Below are 27,088 nucleotides of genomic sequence, written 5' to 3'. Positions count from 1 at the left end.
GATCTTGCCAACTATAATGTGAATTACAGCTCTCTCTCAGCCCCCACACCTGCTCTCATAGCTAATCACCACCTCCTAGGCTCTGCTGCTTTATGAGAAGAGGAAATGAGATAATCCCTATGGCTATTTGGGGCTGGGCTCTGTGAAAGCCACCCCTGACTGGAATAGGACAGCTGTGTTTGGAGCACTGAGTGATGCTAGGTTCCTTTCACTAGCACATCCCTGGTGCCTTTAGCACATGAGTTCCCTGAAGGCCTCACAGAACATAATGCGTTGGTGGTCTTTCACCTTCAAAGACATTCAAGTATGTCCACTTTCTGGATCCCTTTAACCCTTCTCTGAACCATCTGACACAGAAATTTAGGCATTGTCAACAGCTTCTGCTACAGGATACTTTATGTTCCCAAGACTTTTAAGAGTTCTCTTAACAGGAATTTGCCCCAATTCCCATTTTCACTCCCAAGAGGTTAAATTGCTTGCTATTTTTTTTTTACTGTAGTCCCTTTCACTAAGCACAAGCAGAAATTAGTCCCATGGGTATTTCCACCAAGTTCATATAATTCCTTAAGTGTAGGTGCTTTGGGATCTGTTCCTGCAAATAACTTTCCCTTGTAAGGAAAGATCCCTACATCACATCCCACATTGGGTTGGGAGGTGGACGCTATCAATGGGAGACACTGGGATATTTATAGAAATATGATGAATCCTTACAGTCACAATACAATGCTCTATATACACAGGTAAAATGTAACCAGGGTAATGAGTAGGATTAGGATAGCTGGGGGAAAATAATGAAAGGGGTAACACTGAACAGGATGCTTTAGCTGGCATGTTGAATTAAATCCCCTTTATGCAACTACTTAAAGATAATGAATAGAATATGAGGAATCCAATCTTACAGTAGCATCCACACATATTAGCCCTTGTTATGGGTCAGAGACTTTAAATTGAGACTTTGATGTTGGAATTAAAAATGATCCACTCCCATTGATCCCTCAACCACCTTTGAAATGAGGGTGCTCTGTTATATCTTATATATGTTCTTTATTATTTTCATTTTTTAAATTGTAATGTATAGAGGAGTTATAGTTACTTCTCACACCAGCTACTTCTCACACATTGAAACCCCTTCTCATGTTTTTGTCCCCATTTTCCTCTTCCACCCCCACCCAATCATCTTGTTTCCCCCCCTTCCCTTCCCTATTTCAAATAAACAAATACACGTATATATAATATGCTAGGTAACAAAGTCAGATACAGTAGCAACATGAGATTAACAAGAGGACAACAAAAGAGAAGAGCAATAATGTAGTATATTGCTCATTTCATGAGATGACAGTGTATTGTAAACTACCAAAAGGACTATATTTTCTAACTGTTAATATTCCATTCCTTGTTAATTCCTCTCAGCTTTGCATTATCTGTTGGTAGGATGTCCAAGAAATTTAGTCACCAATATTCAGTTTCATTATCCTGATTCTGATGATGGCATCTGCATATTCCAAGGCCTGAATTAGAGTGCTGATCTGTGAATAGTCCTATCCCAGAACAGTTGCTGCATTTCACTTTAACAGCTGGGACACCCCAAGTGTTAATCTGTACAGGTGCCACCCTAATCACCCAGTGGACCCAGTGGGTCCCTGTGGACCCAGTCACAAATCCCTGCTGTAACTGCTTGCTCCTTAAGGACAAAGCCAGTGAGAACACAGAGACTCGCTGAGCTAGAGGTGGAAATTCAAAGATGTATTGGGTAATAACTCTTGTGGGAAGAAAAAAAGAGGAAGGCAGATCAAGCTAGAACAGTCAGGTAGAAGTGTCAAAGAGTGAAAGCCCTTCTAGCATGGTAGGAAACACCAGAGGAAAAATGTAGAAGAGGAGGCTCATGTTGAGTAGAACTCCTTCTATGCCATTGTATAATTGCTTTGCTTAGGCCTTCAGCAAGAGTAATGTGACCTCTGCTACCTCTGCCTTCTTTATTTATTAACTGTGGCTGTCTTGAGAAAAGCATGACCCCAGTTCAGAAGCTGAAGTAGACTGGACAGTAGCTAATAGCTGGAGGATACCCACTAGCCATCCTCCTTACATTTTTTAAGGAGGATCTGCACACCATGCATCTATGTCTATCATAGCCTAAAAAAAGTATTTTAATGTGAAAATTAAGAACAAAGTTAGAAAACTTTGGACATTGAATATCAAGAGCTATAAAAAAGCTATAAAATAACAGTATGGGATCAAAATGAAAGGCAAATACAGGAATGCAACAAAGTAGAGCCCCAGAACACACCAATGCCCTCAATTAATGTCTAAGTAAAAGCATTAAATAATTGCAGAAAAGAGAGGAAACCCTTTCCAACTCATGGTTGTGGTACAGTGGATATCCATTGAAAGAAAATAAATCCTAACCTCTACCTCACACCTTATACTAAATTACTTTAAATTGTACCAAAAATCTGAATGTAAAATCTAAAGCTATAGTTTCAGGAAGAAAGCTTTACAGAATATCTCTGCAGCATGAGAAATGGCAATGATTTCCTAGACAAGAACCAGAATAAAATTAACTAGGAAGGAAATTTTTAATAAATTATACTAGGTTGGATTTAAAGTTCCTATTCATCAGAAAAGAAAAACACCAATAAAGAATAGGAAACTGACACACTGAGAAAAAATATTGCACGATGTATGGTTGATAAACAGCTTAGATCAAAGCAATACAGATATGTAGATAGTTTTTAATAATAGGAAATTCATTTTAAATTATTTTAAAGTCTTTCATATTTAGTGTCAGAATATATGTGAATGGCCAATAACCATTGCAAGTTTTTATTAGTCATTAAAGGAAATGAAAATTAAAACCACACTAAGATTTTGTTAGATATTACATATCTACTGAAATGAATAAGATTATTTTTAATTAGATAATAATATTGAATATTGACTAGAATATGGAGAAACCAGAAGTCTTATATATTATTAAAAGAAATAATAAAGGGTTCAACCATCTCCAACAAAATCCTCTGTTCCTCTATTCAGCAATATAATTCTCAGGAATATCTGGGAGTTATTAAGACATAAGGGCACATAAACAGAGTAACTGAAAGATTAAGTCATATAGTTTTTTCCCCTCAACTTGGCCTCCCTTCCTTATTCCTTAATACAGTTATTCAGTAATTACCTGAGTCTCAGAAAATTTTCTTATTAGAATATCCATAAATAACTTGGGGGCTCATATTTATCCTGCATTTCCCTTCATTGGTATAGAGTACCTATATAATTTGGGGTATGTTCGTATGTATTGATCTCAGATATAGGAAAACATATTGAATTGAATGCCCTGGTTTCCTGAAAGTTCACCAGAAGAAATGAGGAAACATCCCTACATGTCTGACTTAGAAGGAAAGAACCAAACATCAGTTTCATCAAAACTCGAGCCTTAGAAGGCATTCTGCACTGTCCTTTACCAATCCCCAGCTTCCAAAGATATTCATGTTACCCAGAACCCAGCTTGTTTTCAAGACTTGATACCAGGCAAGGTGATTTCTTTGTCTGTAGCCACTAATAGAAGCATGACCCACCTCCCAGGAAGGTATGGGGTCATTCAAGGTTGAAGATCTTAGTCTTCTCAGGGTGTTATAACAGCAATACTATAAAGTTGGGTGGTCTATAAGTAACAAAGCCAAGAGGCATTGTATTCATAAACTCCTTTGTTGATAGTAACTTCTGTGTACAACTACTTTAAAGGTAATAAAAAATATTTTTAATTTATTTCTCCTGATTCTAAAACCATGGCACTGGAAGGTTCAGTGACTGCCAAATACCTGCTTCTTGTTCCTCAAGGACATTTTCTTGGCATCAGCTCCCATCCTTCCTCCCTCCCTCCCTCCCTCTCCCTCTCCCTCTCTCTCTCCCTCTCCCTCTCCGTCTCTCTCTCCCTCTCCCTCTCCCTCTCCCTCTCCCTCTCCCTCTCTCTCTCTCTCTCTCTCATGCACTGGTCCTGGGCTTTGTCCTCAAGCTTTGTCTGAGGACCTGATGGTTATGAACCTCCAGTTAAGGCATGAATAGAGCAGCAAAGAGAGCTGATGGGTTAGAAATTTGCCAAGTTGACTACTGACATTTCCATGCTCAATCCCCCACAATGGTCCTGAGACACAAATGATCCTTACTTTATAAATAAACAAAAGACTTGAGTACTGAGCCTCAGTACCTATATGGGAAGCAGAGCTGTTTATACTGGCACAACTATATCCAATACGAAAGCTTATGCCTTCACCATTACCATCTAACAAATATTTATACTCCAGCCATTAGAATGCAGAGGTGAATCTAGCACTTAAAATGAGTTTTTGAAGGGCCAGGAGTTTGGCCTAGTGGTAAAATGCTTGCCTAGCATGCACAAAGACCCAGGTTTGACTCCTCAGTACCACATATATAGCAAAAAGCCAGGAGTGGTGCTGTGGCTCAAGAGTTCTAGCCTTGAGAAAGTCCAAGGACAGCGCTCAGGCCCTGAGCCCAAGCCCAGGACTGGCAAAAAAAAGAAAGAAATAGTTTATGAAGGTAGCTAAAGAATGGAAGAAACAGTAGGATAGTATTATTTGGATAGAAGGACTAGAAGCCAGGGAAATTCTCTCTCAAGTTGGATGCTTTTGTTTTTGTTTTTCACTGGCCCTGGGGCTGGAATTTGGGGCTGGGCTCATCCCTTCTTTCCTACCCTTGCTCAAGGGTGGTGCTCCACCACCTGAGCCACAATTACACGTCCATCTTTTCAATGGTTAATTCAAGATAAGAGTCTCATGGACTTTTCCTGTGCAGGCTGGCTTTCAAACACAATCTTCAGATCTCACCCTCCTCAGTATCTAGAATGACAGTCATGAGTCACTGACACTTGGCATGAAGTTGAGTTATTATTGCATCATAAATTATACAGTTCCAATGTACACAATTTGCTAATATTTTACAAATGTCTACTTCCAGAAAGCCTTTGCCACTATTGAGATTATGAATCCATTCAACATTTCAACATCCCTCAGTTTCTTCTCTTCCTTTCATAATTCCTTTCAGGACTCCTTCGCTTAACCCTATAGATCCTCGGGCAACAAAATATTTGCTTCTGTTACAGCAGCTTGATTGACATTTTCTGTGTCTGACTTTCTTCACTAAGAATAATTACTTTGAGACTTGTCCATTTTGTTCCATAGAACAGTTGTGCGCTCACTGTTATTGCTGAATAGTATTCCATTGTATGCCTGGACCAAATTTTGTTTGCACATTCATCTGCATTCCTATTGGACATTCATGTACACTGAAGTGAGATAAACCCATGTGCCAGATGTTCATGATTATGTCAGGCTTCTCTCTCCTAAAGAGCCATAGACAGAAAGAGGCCTGGCCACCGTTATTATTTCTGTCTGCTTCCTGTTGTTGTGGATGCTCTGCTCATTAAGACAGTCACTGATCCTCATAATGTGATGGCTAATTTCATGTACCACTTTGATTGGATTAAAGGATGCCCAGGTAGGTGGCAAAACATCCTTTGTATCTGAGAGGGTTTCCAGAATACCGTAGCATCTGAGTTGGTTGATTAGGTAAAGAATATCTGCACTCAGGAATCTGAGGGGTCTTTGTCCACCCTGTTGCAAATCTGAATAGAACAAACTGATGGAAGAAGGGAAGGTTCATTTGCTCTGCTTAAGACATCCATGTACTCTGGCCATCAACACTTGATTCTTAAGCCTTCAGCCTCAGACTAAAAGTATTTCATTTGTTTTCCTGGGTTTCCAGTTAGCAGAAACTAGATCTTGGGACTTCTCAGCCTCCATATTCTATAAATCTCCATATATATCTGTCTTCTTGACTCTGTTTCACTGGGGATAAACTAACAAACATGATTATACCCAGACACGTGTCACAGTTTCTTATCCCTCGCTTACAAGGATACTTATGGACATTTCCCAAAAGGACCACGATCCCAAGTCAAGCACAGCCAGCATTCAGTGCCTATTGTAGACAGAAGCATCAGTCATTAATTTACTCATGGACTAAAACCTAAGCAAAATGTCCATCAAAGTATGGCAGAGCCGGCAACAGGTGTCTCAGGCCTCATCCAGGGGCCTCAGCACTGACTCTAATGGAATGTGCAGTGGCTTATAGGCTCAGTGTGTGCCCTATATTCACCCCATCCTGTCAAATGTCCTGGATAAGCAGTGAGCAGGCCCACTGCAATCATCTCCAGCACAGAAGTTTATCACAAAGAGCAGAGGAAATCACCTCTTCAACCACAGCCTCTCGTCCTGGCCCAGTTTTCCTGTTACTCCAATTTATCTAGTAGGCAATTTGGGGAGGCAGAAAGAGATTTCAAATCGTCAAAGATAAGAACATAAATTACAATAAAATTCTCTCATGTGGTTAATTCACAATGAGTGTAAGACAGTGGGTTCGAATGGATCTAATACCTACAACTCCAACACTGTCAGAAACACAATTCAACTATCATTACACCCTATACATGGTTTCCATTTTTGTACATGGTCCACCTTTACCTTGACTACAAGACATAAAAGAATGTAATTGATTTAAAAATAAATCATGCAAATGACCCAGAATGGTATATGAGGGAAACAGCGCTCATAAGCATTTCTTTGAAAATTGGTTCCTTGGATTTCGTAGCATTGCTGACTGGTCTTCTACAGATCCCTCTCTGAGGCTATCATTGGTTCAGAGGTCTACAGACGAGTTGCATAAAGCATATAAGCCAGCTCAACTACCATAGTGAAGGAGCATGGGTCCAAAAGAAACAAATAAGAACTGAGTTTGACACACCCCTATTTTGGTTCTGTCATTAATGGATTGTCGCGTCCCCTTCCACCGGTAAGGAAGACGCAACAGCAGCAACTTCTTCTCAAGCCACGTTTATTCAGCGAGCTTACTCTTCTCTGGCCGTTCACCCGCGGTTCTCTCTCCGTTCTCCTCTCTATCTGTTCTCCTCCCCTTCCGTCCTCCTCCCCTTCCGTCCTCCTCCCCTTCCGGCCTCGTAAAGCTCTCTTAACCAATCAGATTAACCTCCTTAAACAACTAAGCCAATCACAGTCTGACACATACACAACATAGGCAGGCTCCAACATGGCGGCAGGCAGACTTCCGATCACGCAGGAAGCACGTGAACATTGTAACAGATCAACAAGCTAAAAGTAACAAACCAAGCGGCGGAAGCTGGTGCCATCTTGTAATGGCGAATTGCAACTTACTGGCTACCTACAATGGATGTTCAAAGATTCTAGGTAATTCACAGGACTTCTGCCCAGTTACTTAATCCAAGCACTTCCGAACTGTATTAAATCTTTAGTTCTTCCAGTGGATGTATGGGAACAAGGAGTATTAGAACCCCAAGCACTTAGGCATACTAAGTGAGATGATAGCTTCTTCAGTGTCCTAGTATAACCACTGAAAGGAGACTTGGTTTCACAATTAAATTTCTGCATGTGTCTACGCTTGGTGTCAGCGAGTTGTGCTGTTCCCCCCGAATCCTGCCCCATGGAAGAGACTGTAATGCCACAGGATTCTATTTGCAGCTTTTCCAAGTAGAGGAAGGTATCTTGGGATAGAATAGAAAGAACTGATCAGGATTTAATGTTATGTATCTGAGATTTTGCTTCTGGATACCTCCTGTGCTAGTTGTCTAACTTTAGGCAAAATACACATATTCTCTGGTTCTTTAGAAAAGTAAATGTAATAGTACTTACTCAACGATTTAGGTTAATGTGGGATATAAATTAAAATGCCTGCCAAGGGGCTTTCTGACATCAGCAGGTGCTTGCTGGCTGTGAATTCTTCTCCCCTGATATCTTCCTCCTCTCTCATCCTCATATATCTCAGCCAGAATCACCCAAATGATGTATTCCTGTTTTTGTCAGCTATGGAAAGAGAAATGGCAAGAGTTCAGACCTGCTGGGCACACTTGAAGTTGTGCATTAAGCAAGTTTATAGACATTTGTGACCCCAGTGGGGGATGACAAGAGATACTTTCTCTCCTTTCCCATCTGGTCTGGCACCATGGAGCTCCCCAGGATGTATTACATTGACAAAAAGGCATGCCCATGATGGCAGAGTCATGAAATCGGTATCAACAACTCATAGGCATGATAGGATTTCATTAATCCCTGATGTCCTAGGCTGAGGTTTCTGTGGTCTGTGTACTAGGAGAAGAAATGCAAGTGATGATTCTAAACACCTGCCCTACCTTGATCATTTGAAACCGACTAGGGGTAAAGTCAGAGGCTGTGTTTCATTCTTGTTATCCTCACCAGATTAAAGAATTCTGAAAACTAACGATGAGAGACATATATTAGGCATCCAATGAGAACTCTTTCTTCAATTTCCTTGTATTTCCCCACCCCCACTGAAACTTGGCGGCCTCTCCCTGATAGACCACGAGAGTCCTCTGTCCTTGAGTTTCCTAAATCTTTGTTAGCAGAGGTCAGCAAGCTATGGCTTCAAGGCTTTTGTAAGTAAAGTTTTATCAGGATGCAGTCATGCTTCATTATGTCTGTACTGAGTGTGACAGAGTTTAATGGTGGTTATAGAAATCTTACTGCCTACCAAACCTCAAATATTTACTCTCTGGCCATTTACAGGAAAATGTTTGTTGATTTCTGCCCTTGAAAACAATCTACATAAGCCAATCCCTAGTCTATGCTCCACAAAGCACTATAATCCTGGGAGTTTAGTTAATGAAATCTTATATTTTGAAAAAAATAGTCTTAAAGTTATAAAGCTTAAGGCTATCAAGATTTACAAAGAAGTTTCTGGAAGCATCCACAAAAAATCATTAATAGGTTTATATATATACAGAGTCTCCAGAGGAGAAATATTGTGGTCTGGGTGTCTTAGCCTCACTTTCAAAAGAAAATGAGCCTGGGGCAGGCGCTGTATGTGCTATTACCTTATTAAAAAGTACATGGAACATGCCAGAGGGACAAGGGGAAAAGCCAGAAAGAAAAGAGGGGAAATGAGCCTGAATTGCCAGGCTTGTTCCTATAAACACTACCTCAGCAATGTGTCTGGTGTGGGAGGAAAATGGAGAAGGACTCCACCAACCTGTGCAGGCTCATAGAAGGCATCCATAGTGACAGGCAGTGTCGAGTATAGGTGTGACTGCTTCCAGTAGAGCCCATGCAGAGCTATTGGCCAGAGATGGACCTGGAACCAGGGGGAAGGATAGGAAGAGAGCTCTGAAATTAGACACATATCCTGATAGTAGAGAACAAAGAGTGCTTGTGTTTTCTAGAATTATTTGACCAGGAAATCACATAAATGATAAATAATCCACATGTCAAAGGGAAACAACATTCCTTATAGCAGTTTGTGTTCACCAGAGAATATGCAAGGCACAGCCTGCAGCTTGGGCTTCTTTATTACTGTACATCACTGACCCTTCCTGGACCTCTTCTAAGCCAGTGACCTCTTCTCAATATCAATCTCCCACCAAGAAGACAATGAGCATAGTAGAAATCAAACACATCTCAAGGGCAGAGACCCATGCAGAGCCACTCGCTGAAGGAGCTTGATCAAGTTTCTCAGCTTCTGTGAGCTTCAGGTTTCTGGACTGAAAATGGAACTGACATACTCCATTAAGAAATCCAAAGCAACTAATGCCAATGACTTGCACGATACCTTGTAACTTTGCTTTCTGTTACTTTATGTTCATTCATTTTTTAACATCTATTACTCATATAAAATAATGGGTTTCACCATGAAATTTTCAAATATGTGTAAATGAACTGATTATATTCAATCTTCTACCACCCTCACATTTCCCTTTTCCAATATCTCTCTGATCTCTTTCATTTTTCCTAATGGTTTTCTCCTACATCCAGGTTTCATAGTATTTATTTTCTAGATCCAAGATACAGAAAGAAAATGTGGTTTAATTCACTTAACATAATGATCTCCCATTCCACCCGTTTTCCTGAACATGACATGATTCCATTCTACTTTATGACTGACGTAATACTACATCAATTTGTGCTATAGGCTTTGCATATTCATGATTTTCTCTCTACTCTCACTTTCCCTGCTGCTCCATATGTTGCCATACTTCTTTTTCACCATACTTCTGTCACCTTTGTCTAGGGGACTGAATTATAGACCATCCCCCAATCATCCAGTCAATTCTTGATACCCTTTCACATGTCTTGGTGTCTCCTTTATTTGCTGGCTATAGTCACAGGTCCTCCTCAGCTCATAGATCATCTCATTGTCCAGTAGGCCAAAGCCTTGGCAGGTTGTGTACTCAATTCAACTTCAATTACAACTGCTTATTGACATTCTACTCTGCAGCTGGCGATTGCTCATGTGCAGTGTGCACAAGCAGTGAAATAAAACCTCTTGCTTCCATTTCTTGGAGTTCAGTCTGATAGGTATCATTTATATGATTATATGCAATAATTGTGGAACCCTTGTCCTCCTCTCCTAAGAATATTCTCCTTTGTTCTTACTGTGTGAGTATTCGGACTGCTGTTTAATTAATTATGTCCAGGTGTAATTATCTGTCTTTTACTATCCATTGGGTTTACTTGCAGATTTATAAGCACATACTAATTATTAAAAATGAGGGAAACCAAGCAGCCTAAGTTTCTTTGGGTCTGGCTTGCTTCATTTAATATAATTTTTTCCAAATCTTTCCATTTCCTTTACAAATAGGGCATTGTCATTCATTCTTCATGATGGAAATATAGAATTCCATTGTGTATATATACCATATTTTCTTGATCCATTCATCCACTGAGTGGCATCTGGACTGCTTTCATATCTTGGCAATGGTAAACAATGCAGCAATAAGCATGGCTTTGCTGGTGGCTTCAGGGTAGGCTAGTTTGTGACCCAGGAGTGCAATTAATGGGTCATAGGGAAACTCTATCTGTAGTCTTCTGAGAAACCTCTATACTGCTTTCCAGAGTGGCTAAAGAAGTTTGCATTCCTACAGTGTAGTAGTTGATCCCTTTGGGCCACATCTTAGCCAACATCTGTTATAATATTTTTTCCTGATAGTGGCCATTCTAACTGGAGTTGGGTAGAATTTCAATGTTGTTTTTATTGCATTTCTTCTATGGCCAGAGATTTCGAACATCTCTGTCTATTCTTGTCTATTGAGCATGCATTTTTTCTTCTTTGGAGAAGTCCCTCTAAAATCTTTAGCCCATTTATAAACTGGGCTACTTTATTTATTTATTTATTTGAGGATTTGTTCTAGACAGGTTTAATTTTTTGAGCTCTGAGTATATTTTATTTTATTTTATTTTTTTGCCAGTCCTGGGCTTGAGCTCAGGGCCTGAGCACTATCCTTGGACTTTCTCAAGGCTAGAGCTCTACCACTTGGGCCTCAGCACCACTTCCAGCTTTTTTCTATGTATGTGGTACCGAGGAATCGAACCCGGGTCTTCGTGCATGCTAGGCAAGCACTTTAACCACTAGGCCAAACTCCTGGCCCCCTGAGTATATTTTAGATATGAGATCCTTGTCTGATAAAAGTAGCAAATATATTCCCCACACCATTCTGTGTGTGTTCTATTTATCTTTCTAGCTATGTCCTTTGCTATGCAAAAACTCTTCAGTTTGATAATTTCCATTTATCTAGTCTTTCTTTGATTTGTTGTGATTTTTGATCTTTTACTTAGAAAATTACAACCTCTGCCAAACACTTGTGATTCCTCTATCCATTCCTATAGTATTTTCAGGGTATCTGGTCTTACATTGAGGTCTTTGATTCATTTGAAGTTTATTCTACTACAGGTTGATATATAAAATCTAACTTCAATTTTCTGCATGAGGTTAGCCAATTCTGAGAGTACCATTTGTTGAAGAGCCTGTTTTCCTTCCATTCTGTGTTTTTGGCTCCTGTATCAAAGATTAGGTGGCCATAGGTCTGTAGGTTCATTTCCGTATCTTCTATTCTATTTCACTCATCTTCAGGCCCATTCTTGTGCCAATACCAAGCTGAATTTTTTTTAATTACTACAGCTTTGTAAATAGAGTTTGAAGTTTGGATACCACTTAATTAAAAAAAAGAAAAGAACAGGAGGAAAAATAAAATTAGAAAATAAAATGAAGTCAAATTGAAAATTTAAATGAAACAAATTACTTGGATAATGAATTTTAATGATACCATTTAAAGGACCGTATTCTGGTGGCTCACACCTGTAATCCTGTCTACTCAGGAGGCATGATCTGATGATGCCAATTTGAAGCCAGCTGGGGCAAAAAAGTCCCTGTGAGACTCTTATCTATAATAGACCACTCAAAAATTGGAACTGGCTCTATGGCTCAAGTGATAAAGTGCTAGCTTTAAGCACAAAGAGGCTCAAAGAAAGCACACAGGCCCTGAATCCAAGGCCCACAACAACTTGTTTATTTCAAAACAAGTTTCCTGGAATTAAAGCATGTGATTTTGGTACTGAAAAGGCTCATCAAATGTCCAGGATAATGAACTCTGATGTACTCAGATTCAGCATCATAAAACTTCAGTAAAGTGAAAGTAAAGAGAATCTTATAGAAGTTTCCAGAAAGAAATACCAATTCACACACAAGGTGTCAGGAAGAGGATGAGTTAGAAATTTTTAGCAGTAGCACAAGTTGCCAGAAGCAATAGAATGATGTCTTTAGATCCTAAAGGGAGTTTTGTTCCAATTGGTAGCAGAATTCATGCCCAGAAAAAAATCAATTGAAGATAGGTGTAAGATAAAAGATGCTTGTAACATATATAAATTTGTCAACCAGGAATTGGGAGCTTATTCTTATCTTAACTATTCAGGAGACAAAAATCTGAAGAAATATGGCTTGAGGAAAGCACAGGTAGAAAAGTTCACTATATTCCATTTCCAAATAACTAGCAAAAAGGACAAGCTGGAGGCATGGTTCAAGTGGTATAATGCCAGCCTAGCAAACAACTATGAGGCTGTGAATTCGAAAGCTAGTGATGTCAAAAACAAAAGCAGATGAGAGGGAAGAAAGGAAGGAGGAAAGGGAAGAAGGAGGAAAGATATATAAATTCCAAACTCCTTGCCTTCTGGTTAAGCTCCTGAAGGGTACTGTGCCTTATCGTGCCTAACATCAACCAACTTTATAATTGATAGGGCATCAGTAGAGTATTTCAATTATGAGGAAAATTAGCTCTAAATTAAATAAATGCCTATCTGTCTGGTCCTGCCTAGCAAAAAAGAAAAAGAAAAAGAAAAGGAAAACACACACACACACACACACACACACACACACACACACACCACAGGAAAACTTTGGCTTTCCTGTTTAAACAAAACTTAAGATAACATAAGAAAATATACATATACACAAAACATTCCACTTGAATAAATAAAATCCCAAAGCCTGATAGCCAATCAAAAATGTATGTGTATGTAAAAATGAATGAAATATAACCCCCCAAAAGAGACTCAATTTAAAATATGGAAGCCTAGACATGACATGGATGATAGAATAAATGGCAAGAGAGGAAAAGAAAGATTATGATTGTGTTTCATATAGTCAGTAACCTAGAAGAAGGATTCATCATAGTAAAGAGAAATGAAAAACTACCAAGGGTCAAATAAAACATGTAGATATAATCATTAAAATGATAGAGTTAAAAAATCCACTAGATGAACTTAACAGCAGATTAGCCACTGGGAGGAGGAAAAAGATTAGTGATTTGAAAACATAAAATGTCCAAAAGTTATATTTAAAGCATAAAAACATTGGAAAACTGAATACCATGTTAATTATGTTATGTGACTATTTCACACAGGATTAATAATCTTCATGTAATTAGAATATCTGAAGAAAGGGGGAAATGGTAGGTAATATATAAATATACATATATATATTTGAAAAAACAAGTAAACTTTCTGAATTGCCAAAATTATATGCCTAGAATTAGGCACCAGTAGCTCATGCCTATAATTCTATCTACTCAGGAGACTGATATCAGAGGATTTAAGCTCAAAGCCAGCTAGAGAACGATAAATGTACAAGACTCAGCTTCAATTAACAACCAAAAAGCCAGAAATAGAGCTGTAGCTCAAGTTGGAGAGCATCAATATTGGAGGAGGAGGAGGAGGAGGAGGAGAAGGAGGAGGAGGAGGAGGAGGAGGAGGAGGAGGAGGAGGAGGAGGAGGAGGAAGAGGAAGCAGCAGCAGTAGCAGCTCAGAGAGAGTGGCTAAGCACTGATAGTCAACTGCCAGTCCAAGACACACACACACACACACACACACACACACACACACACACACACACACACAAACACAATAGCTTAGAAATACAAGAAGCTATTCAGGTACGGTGTCTCATGCCTTTAATCCTAGCTATGAAGAAGGCTAATTTCTGGGGATCATGGTTCAAAGCCAGCTTCGGCACTAAAGAATATGAGACTCTAAACTCCAATTAATCACTAAGAAAGAGGAAGTGGGGCTGTGGCTCAAAGGGTAGGGTAGTAGCCTTGAGCTGAAATGCTCAGGGACAGCACCCAGGTCCAGAGTTCAAGCCCCATGACTGACAAAAAAAGAAAGAAAGAGAGAGAAAGGAAGGAAGGAAGGAAGGAAGAAAGGAAAAAAGAAAGAGAAAGAAAGAAAGAAAGAAAGAAAGAAAGAAAGAAAGAAAGAAAGAAAGAGAAGAAACCCAGAGACCATCTGGCACAAAAAACATGAGAACTACACTAAAAGACATAAACTACCCAAACAACTGCGAAAGACAAAAATCTTAAAATCACCAAGAGAGTTAAAGATTCATAAAGCAAAGAAAAATAAGGAGACAACAGATTTTCAACTCAGAAATCAAGGAAGCAACATCTTCACAGTACTAAGAGAAAAGCAAAACCTAAAATGTCAACCTAATACTCTATGGCCATTGCAAACATCCCTTAAATGAAGGCAAAAGAAAAATATATTAGACACACAAAAGCTTAGAAAATCCATTATCCACAGAACTAGAGTATAGTAAATGTTCAAGAATGTTTTTCAGGTGAAAGAAATGTGATTCCAGATAGAAATCTGAATCTAGACAACCAACCAAAGAGCACTGGAAATGAAAATAATGTAGGGAAATATAAAGAAAATTCTTTTGTTTTATATCTCCCCAAAAGATTACTAGTTGTATAAAATAAAATCAATGCCATAGGTATCTTGCACATATGTAGTGTTATATAGTCTTTGACAGCTAAATTACCATTATTAGAAGGGAATATGGAAAATACAGTGTTATGAGGAGGTGACAGCTTATAGATGTGATAGATTTCCATTGCCATAACTAAATATCTGGCATAGTAAGTTAAGGAAGGGAAGTTTGCATTTCCTGAGTTTTCTGCACATCATGGAGTGAACGAATGGCATTCTATTACATGTTCACAAATATATAGAGAGATTTATATACACATATAATGATTTGTAATGTATACTTTCATTGCAGTAGCCAAGAAGCAGAGACAAAGAAGGCTTGTGCTATCTAGCTTTCTCCTATTCTGCATAGGTTCCACACCTACGGAATGTTGACATCCAGATTCAGAGATCCTCCCCCTTCCATAATCCTCTCTGGAAAACTCTCACAGACACCCCTACAGAGGTGCATTACAAATCCAGGGGCTTCTGGATCCATCAAGCTTGCAATCACATATAAACATCCCAGCCACTTGCTTTAAATTCTAAGATAAGCACTCAATCAGTGGATAGGTAGAACCAATTAGCTGGCAGTGAAGATGAAAATGGTATCCTAAGGATGAACTCAGGAAGATGGCAGGGTAAGTACAGAACCTACACAGCTGTCTCTGAGAAACCAGAGTTTTAGAAGCTGACCAATTGGCTGCAACTAGAAAGTCACACTAAGTGATTGTACAGACATAATTCTACCTACTCAAGAAACTGATATCAGAGGATTTAAATTCAAAGCCAGCTACAGGAAGTTAAGTGCATAAAACTCAGCTTCAATTAACAACCAAAAAAGCCAATTGTTCAGAGACCTTTGTTTTCTCTAGTCCTTGGGCTTGAATTCAGGGCTGAGCACTGTCACTAAGCTTCTTTTGCTCGAGGCTAACATTCTACCACTTGAGCCACAGCATCACTTCCTGCTTTTTCTGTGATGTGGTACTACTTTAGGCATGCAAGGCAAGCACTCTACCACTAAGCCACACACTCAGCCCTATACAGAGACTTTTACCAGAAAGCAAAATTACAGGCACTTTATTTAAGAAGATACTTCTGAATCTGGGCAGGGTGGCTCACATTTGTAATCCTAGCTACTCAGAAGGCATGCAGTTCAAAGCTAACCCAGGCACTAAAGTCCATGAGATTTTTTTCTCCAATTAACCACCACAGAAAATGGGAAGTGGAGCTGTGGCTCAAGGGGTAGGATGGTACCTTGAGCTGAAGAGCTCAAGGGCCCAGGCCCAGAGTTCAAGTCCCACGACCAAAAAAAAAAAAGAAAAAAGAAAAAAAAACAGAAAGAACTGAGCACAGTTCAGTGGAACTGGCTACCGCAGAGGCCAGAGATAGCCAAGACAAAGGCACCAGAGACAGAGTGCACCCAGCTTGTCAGTCACCTCCAGTGGGAACCAGATGACTAGGAGTAGAAGATCATTGCCTGCTGGCCACAGATGGACTCAGAGAAAACTCGTCACGTAGCATATAATCCAAAACACAAGGGAAAACATGAGTACCCCCACAGAAGCTATGCTTACTCCCACCCAGAGCACAGCTTCTGAGGTCACTTCACACCTGCCAAGCCCCTCAAACATTGAAGACAGCAAGGAGCAGAAAATCTTTGCAGATGCCCAACTCAAAGACAGTGTGCAGCCTGCCCAGGTAGAGGCAGGGGGGCCTTGTCCACGAAAGGCCTCCACCCCAGAGCCCACTGTGATGCTGATGCCTGATACCCAGCCCCCTGAAGAGCTTTCAGGCCAGGGCAATGAGCAATCCTCTCCTTTCTTCTCCAGGCTGAGGAAAATGATGTGCTGGCGATAATGGTTCTTTAAAGACTTGTTAGCCACCATGGCAATCTTTTAGGCCTGCACCTAACGGGTGATGACTGGACTTCAACCTCAGGCCAGATAGGACAGAGACTGCGGGAGGTGGCCCTAACTCTAAGTCATCTAAACAGCCACTGGTTGCCGGGGAAGGAGGGCCCTTGATATAGTTTTCACAAATAATCAATTTTTACAAAGAAAAATAAAATGTTATATTTACCGAATCCATCATGTTCCTTTTTTATATAAATGACTAAACACAATGTATTCTGTGAACATTTGGGGAGTAATATTTTGAACATGTATAGAAATAAAACTTTAGTTTACAAGTAAAAAAAAATCAGTCTTTAGTGCCCAGGATGGCTTTCAACTGCAATCCTCAGTTCTCAGCTTCCTGAGTAGCTAGACTCCATGCCCTGCTCAACAATTAAAATTTCAAAAACAAGAAAAATAACTCTTTGGCTTCAGAATAGACTGTTGAGGTTCAGGGTACAGCTGGAAGGTTACAAATCGCACCCGCTGTGTGCCACAGGCTCACACCTGCAATCCTAGCTACAGGAGGCCAAGATATGAGGATCACAATTTGAAGCCAGCCCAGGTAGCAAAGTTAATTGGAAACTCATTTCCAACCAACTACCAAAAAAGCTGTAAGTGGAACCATGGCTCAAGTGGTAGAGTGCTAGCCTTAAGCAAAAAAAGGTCAGAGACAGAGCCTAAGTCCTGAGTTAAAGCCTTAGTAACAATTCAAGAGAAAGGAAGCATGGAAGCAAGGAAGTGAGAGAGAGAGAGAGGGAAAGAAAGAAAAGGAAGAAAAAGAAAAAGTGAGGAAAAGCACATACTGTGCACAAGAGACACAGAGAGAGGGTGGGAGTGAGAAATAGAGGGAAAGAGAAAGAGAGGGAGAGAAAGGGAGAGAACATTACCAGTACAGGTAACCAAAATTGCAAACGAGAAAACAAAACAAAACAACAACAACAACAAAACAATGCCATGGTAATGAAGAAGCACTGCTTTCAACACACACACACACACACACACACACACACACACACACAAATATACAAATAAAGATGGAGGAGGAAGCAGACAGCTTATCTAAACCAAGAGGACACCAGGAGAAACCCCAGTCACATCTGGAAAAACAAGAAAAGCTCTTTGATTCAGACAAATCAAAGATTCAAAGAAACTTATTGTATGCTGGGATGAGTAGAATGCAGAGCATTAGAGTTTCTTTGAAGGTTTCCAGACAGCTTGGATCATAGATCATGGTGGAGTTCAGGAAAGGTGAGGTTCACCAAGTAGTTGATAAGTAAATAAATAAGACCACATGAAGCAGCCAGCTGCTGGCAGCTCAATCCTGCAATCTTAGTATTCAGGAGGTTGAGATCTGAGAATCCAGATTCAAAGTCAGCCCTGACAGAAAGGTTTATGGAACTCTTATCTCCAAATAACTACCAAAAAGGCAGAAGTAGAGCCATGGCACAAGCAGAGGGCTAGCCTTAAGCAGTGCCCAGCCCTGAGTTCAAACCCCAGCATAAGGAAAACAAACAGATATGGAACATTGTTACATGGGGAGCAGTGAGTGGCTCCTGATGTAGGGTACATCACAGCAAGCCAGGGAGAAGAAAAAATGTCAAAGGCCAAGCACATTAATACAAGGCAGACATTGTGGCTCACTGAGTTTTCCCGGGGAGACTCTCACCCCTTCGAGAAAGAGATCTATGAATTTTGGAGAGGATTTCATAGACCAGCACCACTCATATATAAGGCATTCCTCTATGAGAGGGGTAGTCATAAGGCCGCATTCTTCCTTTTAGAAAACTTGTACTGAGATTTCAACTAAGGGCCTTACATTCTTGCTCAGATTTTTGCTTAAGATTGGCACTCTACCGCTTGAGACACACTTCTTCCAATCCCTTCTCCTCTTATTCCCACTCAAAGTCTACATGAATGTCAGATATTAGTATGCAGTGCTTATGCATAGAATCCACTTTCTCTTCTGTGGAAAAAGCCAGAGTCCCCACACTGAAGCTCTCCTCATGACAGGAAAAGCTGGAAGAACAGTTGCCAACAGAGGAGCCTCTATTATCATAGCCTAAGGACTCAAGCATTAGACTAGGCACAGAGACTGGATGGAATATGTTACAAACCTTTTTTTTTTAAATCTCATATCCTCCAGTCATGAAAGATAGGCTACAAGTTTCTTCCTATTCCTTCATTGGGCAATAAAAATCGAAGTAATCACCACAAGCAAAAAGGCATATAGCAGATCACACAAACTTTTCCCTTGTTACAACCACAATAACTTCCAAGGATGAACAAAGAGTGCCATCAACACATTTAATCTATTCCATTCTTTTTTTTCTAAATAATTTCTTTTTATTTCTTTTTTTAAATCTTTAAATTTTTTCATATATTTTTATTGTAATTAATAGAAGGGTTACATTATATTTGCCAGATAGAAGGTCCATTAATTCACCTCCATTGATACCCTTTCTCATGTCTTGGTCCCCATTTCGCTCCCCCCCCCACCTGCACCCCTCATCTTGTTCTACTCCATTCTTGAGAAAAGGCGATATCCCTATCTAGTGGTACTATATGACTCTGGCTGCACAAAGGAATTTTCCTCATACGTTCCTAACAATAAAAATATGTAGCCTTTTTAAAAAAAGAAAACTGGAGACAGAATGAGAGACTGCAGTTCGAGGCCCACTGGATTCCATTTATTTTCTATTCAAGGTTCACATCAAGATCATGCTCCCCATATTGGGAAGGACATCTTATTTACTTAGAACTTCTGTCCAAAGGCTAATATGCTCTTTTATTTGTTTGAATTATCTTTAAGTAGTTTTACAAAGGGGTTTCAATTCAGCAGGTCATTTTATGAGTACGATGCACCTTGATCAGTATCATTCCTTTCATCATTCTTACCCATCTCTCTCAACTCCATGCATCCTCTTAATTTCCTAGTTCCATACATTAAATATTATGACTATATCTGCTATGCCCCCTCTGCATTTGGCTCACCCTTTCCCTTGACCTCATCCCCCAAAACTCAAATTCCAGCTTTCTAATAAACGTTTTGATAGACTTAAGTTAAGTTGTTCAAAGGACTTACATTGGAAGTATCTCATGCATGATAACATATACAGGGTTTTGTGCATTTATACAGAAGCAAACTGACTACAGAAACATATATTTCTGGGAGAGATCCAAAGGTGCAACTCCTCTGAACAACTGAAGTGCTCTTTATCAGAGTGAGTATCAGGAAGAAGAAACATGTTTTATGGAGGGGAAGGGAAAGGATGAGCACACAAATGGAGGAAATATTAAAAAATGCAGTCATTATATTTGATATACATTATGTAAAAATGTGAACTATGTAATTTGAGGCTAGGGGGAGTGATTTTTAGCAAAAGGAATTATACTCATGACTTATGGAATTGTAAACACTTTGTACAACTACTTAGCAATGACGAATAAACAAAAGAAACTAACAGAGAACAAACTCAAAATGAGAATGAGCAGAGAACAAGGGGTTTTGTTAGTAACTATAACTAGACTAATCTCGAAAGAAAATACATCATCCAAGAAAATATTCAACAACTTAAGTCACAGGCTACATTAATAAAGAATAAAAAGGAAGAGTTAAAAAGAACTTCTCATATGCAAAAAGAACTTAATATTACCAAATTTCAACTAAGTTGTTGCATGAAAACTTTTCTCAGTGTCTTAAAATGATAATCTTAATGGTTAAAACAAGAATGTTTGTACTACACCATTAAAAACATGGCACACCCAACAACAAAAAGAGAATAGAAGAAAGGGAAAACATCCATGAAGATATAAGACAGTTTATAGAATGCATTATTTATACCATGTCTAGAGAGAAGAAATTCATAGATAGGGAAGGTCATGCTTTATAAAGGAAGACATTAGAGCAAACACAAAACATAACCACCACAGCCAAGAGCAAGGACTATGCAACACAGCACAAAGTATGTATCAGCTTCATCTCATATCCCCTTGCTGAAAGATTTACAACACCCAAATATCCAATGGTTAAACCACTACTCCACCAATATTCCACCATGTTAGAATACTTCCCCAAGGAACTTTTCTACAAACAACTTTTCTGCAAACACATTTAGAGTGATATAAACAAAATCTTTCCCCAGGGCACTTTATCCAGTCTTCATGACATCACATGTGAGTTAACATATAAATTGGGATTCTAACACACCCAGTGTTATGAGAAATCTACATTTTTCACTTTCATGCTTCACTATATTATGTGTGTGGAGAAAAGAATGCCCCAAAGTGTTAATGTTTAAATTGTCTCCCCTCAAAATTTAAATTTTAGAAAATGAATCCCCTAGTTCATATGTGAAGTGTATTTGGAGATGATTAGATTTGGAGTAGGACATGAGAATAGGGACCCTATGAGGTCATCAGTGTCTCTTTACAAAAAGAGAGACCTGAGCAAATGTACATCATAGGATACCCTCAACATGTTGTAATGCAGCAAGATAGCTGCTCACCAGGTGTACCATGCTTTTGGGCTTTCAACACAGCTGAATAAATTATTTTAGTGGGAATTAAATTTGGATTGGAGTTTCCTCACAAAAACTAAACATCAAAGCCAGGCATGTTGGCTCATGCCTATAATCCCAGCTACTCAGGAGCCTGATATCTGAGGAGCAAGGTTCAAAGCCACCATGGCACTAAAGAACATGAGACTCTTATCTCCAATTCTGACATGGCTATACCACTCCTGGCCACCTACCCAGAACATAACAAGTAAGGCTATGGTAAAGACAAAAAAAACACTCATTACCCTTGCCACACTATTCACAGTAGCCAAATTATGGAAACAGCCCAGATGCCCATCAACAGATGAATGGATAAATAAAATACGATCTCTCTCCTTCTCTCTCTCTCTAAATATATGTATGTATGTATGTATGTATATACATATATGCACATACAGACAATGGAATTTTATTCATCTATTAAAAATAGTAAGATTATGTCATTTGCAGGGAAATAGATGGACCTAGAATAAACCATACTAAGTGAGGTATGTTAAGCTTAGAGGGTCAAATTATTTATGTTTTTTTCTTATATGTAGAAGCCAGATCTAAAATATAACTGAACATGATAAACTATACAGGACTCTAGTACTCACAAAGGATACCCTTAGAGGAGGAACCCAAAAGTGTAACTTCTCTGAACAGTTAAAATTCTATTTACCAAAAAGAAAAAAAATCTGTGGCTATTTTGTGATAATAATAAAAATCAGACTCAGGTAAATAATAAAGTTACAACATAGTTTAACATAATTACTCTAGGGTATGCTAGCATAGCAGATACGTTTTGTTTAGTTGAAATATTAGATGGGCACTGGGAGTGTGGCCTAGGGGTAGAGTGCTTGCTTAGTATGCATGAAGCCGTGGGTTCAATTCCTTGGTACTACATACACAGAAGAAGCTGCAAGTGGTGCTGTGGTTTACGTGATAGAGCGCTCACCTTGATAAAGCATAAGGACAGTTCCCAGGCCCTGAGTGCAAGCCCCAGTACTGACAAAATATTAGATGGCTCTAGAATATAAAATTATGAAAGCAAAAAAGATAGATATCTCACTTTAAATCTAAAGAGAAAAGGTAAAACAACAGAAAACAATGGAAACACAGACAAACAAAACAGGGAACATTAAAAATACAAAACAAAACCTGGTTCTCTGGGAAGAGGAATTCAAGAGACAAATACCTGTTGAACTAATCAAGGCAAAAGACAAAAGACATAAATCAATAAAATTAGAAAGAAGAAAGGAAAAAAAGACATCTATATACCAGATTTTTTTTAAGTTTTAAGTGAATAACCTACACACTTGTTAAATAATGCCACCAAAAAAAATCCAGTGGAAAGGATAATTTCCCTTTAGACCATTAAATGTAAAAACTGACATAATAAGCAAAAAATCTAATGGGCTACAAAATTATAGATAAATTGGAAACATTTTTTTAAAGAAATTACTTGCAGGAATGCTTGGTTTCCCCTACTTTGCATACTGACTTATTGTTTTTACTTATGGCACCTTTCCAAATGGCAAAAATTTGGCTAGAGTCTTCAGGTAAAAAACTATTAGGCTGTCTACCTAAGAAATTAAAAGGTTCTGAAAAGAAATGTGATCACAGTCTTTTTTTTCCTCCAATCAATAAATATTCTATTAACAAGCTAGATATAAAATAAGAATTAAAGAGACAACAGCCAACTAGAAAATTCAGGCACCCAAAGTGGTCCATTTTAAACATTAAGGCTCACTCAGAACGTTGTGGCCAAGGTTTGTCTTGCCTCCCAGATTTGGTGGCCTTAATTTACTGTATGAGGATGGAACAAGAGAAGCCATTAAATTGCAAAAGATCCCACAGGAGTTCATTGCAGAACAGTATTCCATTTATCCAAAGTCAGCTATCCTCCAAAAGCTGTAAATGAAAAATCTCAGAGTTAAAGAATGCATAGGTTTTCTATGTAGCATGATTACACCTTGAATGAAAAAGCTCATAAACACAGCCCAGGCCCTGAATTCAGGTCTAGTAGGGAGACACACACACACACACACACACAGAGCCCAGGAAAGGAATTAACAAAAACTTCCTGGGATTCTCAGCATTCTCAGCATAAAACTCTGCCACTTGCCAGGTAGGATGGTGACATTGGCAATAGGGCTGGATTCTTTCCATCTGAGATGGCCAAGAGGAGGCCACAGAAGCAGTAGAAGTCCTGGGAATGAGGTAAATGCCTCTTCTTCATTGCAATAAGCGCTGGAGAAATGAAGGTCAGCCCCCAATCACTCTCAGTTAAGATTCTGAGTTGTACACAGTGGGAAGCTTTTGCTCTGATTTTAGGAAACTTATGGGCTCATTGAAAAGGTGCAGATCAAAGGTCTGAAGCTAAGCTTTCAGTAATGTTGCCCAGAACCACACTGGTTCTGGTGAGGAAGCAGCTGTTGTAAAAACCCATGATCATGATACCTATGATCTTATTCCCATTTTATTCCATGGTGCCCAAGGAATTGGAACTGTAGTTCAAGTGGTAGAGCAATAGCCATGAAGAAAAAAAAAACATAAAGATAAATAACTCAGGGACAGCACCAAGGCCAAAAGCATTCAAAGTGGGTGTCCTAGATCCTACAAGTGCCATCAAGGCTCTTACTGATCTTATGGGATCAAAGTCAGATACCAGTTCTCTGATAATAAGCAGTTGTGATTTGGTAGGGAAGATTAAGAACTTTTGTTGAAAGGGCAGGACTTACAAAATAGGTGATTGTCAAACTGTGAAACAGTGCAAATTTTATAGCATCCATGAATAACCAATCTCAATTATTTTTACTAATTACTAATTATTTTTACTAATTACAATAAAAAATGCAAAAAGAAAATAAAAAATAAATAAAATATATTTCCTCCCCTTCGTCCTCCTCCTCTTTCTCCTCCTCCTCCTGTTCCTCTTCCTCCTTCTCCTCTTTCTTTCTCTTCTTCTTTGGCTGGTTCTGGGGCTTGAGTGAGGGGACTGGGTACTGCTCTTGAGCTTCTTTTTACTCCAAGACAGTACTCTACCACTTGAGTCACAGTTCCACTTTCCACCTTTTTGGTGATAATTGGAGATAAGTCTCATGGACTTTCTTCCCTAGAGCTGGCTTTGAACTGTGATCCACAGATCTCAGTCTCCTGAGTATGTAGGATTATAGGCATGAGCCACTACTCCTGGCTATAATTTCTTTTTTACTCATCTTCAAATGATCTCGCATAAGAGTTTCCGTTTCAACATGTCAATTTGTGGGTATGATGCATTTTGATCCGTGTCATCCCTGGAAGTCAGTGAATTGTTGGAGCCAGCAGAAAATAACAACTGAATCAGTTTGTGGCCAAAAGTTGAGCCTCATTATATTTGGGCTTCTAAAGTCCCCTGTGTAGGGCCTGGTGTGAAAACTATGGCCACATGTTTGTTGGCAGGAAACCAAGTAGATGGTCAGGACCTGGTGGAAGCAGCTTGGAGCCTGGGAACACTCTTACAGTGCCGAACCCTGGGGCTAGCAGTGCTTCCGAGGACTCATGGTGAGGTCAATATTTTTGTAGCTTTGGCTTTGGCCTCACAGGTATAGATGTTTCAGATATGAGAGTTGGCACTGATATGCTGGATTTAAAGATGGACTATATTCGCAGGACATGAAAGTTAGTATGGAGGGGGTGGCAGTAACTGAACTTTTTGTTGTTGTTGTACAAGGGGATTGTGGTTTAACATGTCCTAGGCCCTGAGTTCAAGCCCCATAAAAAGGTTGTTCAAGGCTAGCACCATAGCGAGGGCCACTTTCAGTTTTTTGTGGGAGGGTTAGAGATGAGAGTTTCACGGTCTCTTGCCCAGGCTGGCTTTGAACTGCAGTTCTCAAATCTCAGCCTCTTGAATAGCTAGGATTATAGGCTTGAACCACCAGCACCTGGCTTAGTATTGAGCTTTGGAGCAAGTTGTCTGATCATGGAATTTGAAGGGCATGGACTCAGTCCTGCTGGTGGAGAGGAGTGAGTAGGAGAGGCTCATGTTACTGAAATCTCAATGCTACAGGAGGCAAGGGCTGGGGAAAATGAGGGACTTTGACTAAGTCCAGGCTATAGGTTTACAGAATATACTTATAGATGAAAGCCAGTCTAGCCAAATCTAATTGAGAAGATTAATACAAGAGTGAAGGTGGGCATGATGATGTGTTGGATAAGTTACAGGAGTAATGCAGGAGCTCCAGTGGAAGGAAGAAGAAAGACATGAGGGAAGTGATCGTGTCCTGTCTAAAGCCTCTTGGTGTTAATCACTGCAGTTATGGAGCATACATTTCTTGAGAAGAGTTTAAGTACCAAGCTTGAGTCTACACAACCAGAAACGTTCTAGGCAAGTCTCAGGGACCCCACTAAAACTTTATTTTCTCTGTCATTGTGTTCCCATGACATTCTCGGTATCCACCCAATTGCCACTCATCATAGCTCATTTGGTACAAATTAGTCAGCCAAGGGATCCCACTGGTATCCTGGAACCCTAACAACACAGGTCTGTGTGGGGAACAAAAGGGTGAAGTGAAGTGGGTTGAAGACACAGAAAGCCAAAAGGAGGTGAACTGCTGGAGGCAAGCCCTAGACTCAGCTCTGAACCTGGTGCTCGAGTTCATTGTCAGCAGGCTGCTCCCTCTAGCCACAGGACAGTCAGAAAGTTATACTCACTTCATTATACCTCTTCTGCTTCTGGTACCTATATTATGATAGGAAAAGTCTTTGCGACAGCTAAGGAAGAAAGGTCTCAAAAATCTCCATTCTTTGGGCAGCTGTGGAGAATGACTCTGAACCACAGACACAAAGCAGAGAAACTTGTGGGGTGACTCAAACCTGTCATCATAGCTACTCAGAAGGCTGAGGCCTGAGGATTGCCAATGAAAGCCAGCCTGGGCAGGAGCATCTGTCATATTTTTATCCCTAGCGAATCACCAAATGTGGTAATACTAGCCTTGAGCAAAAAGCCCAGGGACAGCACCTAAGGCCCTGAGTTCAAGCCCCATGACAGCCACAAAAACAAGCAAACAAAAAAACCCCAGAGAAACTCAAACAAAGTAGTGTTTTCTGGCTCCACGGCTTATTCTATTAACTTATATATGCTTTTTGATGATGTGGCCTCTGGTTGGTCTGTGCCCCTTGGATTGCAGAATAACCTTGTCTTAAGACTGGTGAGTGGGAGTCCTGGGTTATGACACATGGAAAGAGTCGCGAAGAGTAAGTACTGACAGCAGGAATAGGATGAGAGGCCATGTTAGTCAGGCAGATGATGGGTTTAGCAAAGACCTAGAGGAAGAGTGAGGATGGCAGGCAGAATCCACAGAGGAAGAGAAAACAAAACCTTTCAAAAGGAAGACATGGTACTGGAGAAAGCTTAGTTGATGGGTTTTGGAGAGCATTTCTCCAAATAGAAAGGCTGTGTCTGTACATAATGGATGTGAGGGAGAGAGGAGGTATGGCAAGAGAACTGAGGTCAGATGAGGAAGGCTCTGGGGGGTGTAGCACA

The 27,088-nt window shown here is 39.7% G+C and overlaps 1 long non-coding RNA gene across 1 annotated transcript in view; it reads right to left on the bottom strand.

Annotated features, from left to right (window-relative positions):
- LOC150039284 (uncharacterized) overlaps positions 1 to 7,900 on the bottom strand; it is a 41,868-nt gene extending 33,968 nt beyond the window's left edge. Inside the window, exon 1 of the long non-coding RNA XR_016534384.1 lies at positions 7,734 to 7,900. This is a non-coding gene — a long non-coding RNA (uncharacterized LOC150039284). The remainder of the gene's footprint in view (positions 1 to 7,733) is intronic.
- Between the last annotated feature and the right edge of the window lie 19,188 nt (positions 7,901 to 27,088).

The sequence above is a fragment of the Megascapheus bottae genome, unplaced genomic scaffold (genome assembly GCF_031878675.1).
Source record: "Megascapheus bottae isolate mThoBot1 unplaced genomic scaffold, mThoBot2.hap1 HAP1_SCAFFOLD_40, whole genome shotgun sequence".
Taxonomy (NCBI): Eukaryota; Metazoa; Chordata; class Mammalia; order Rodentia; family Geomyidae; genus Megascapheus; species Megascapheus bottae.
The sequence above is the reverse complement of the archived record's forward strand: the minus strand, read 5'-3'. Positions and strand labels throughout refer to the sequence as shown.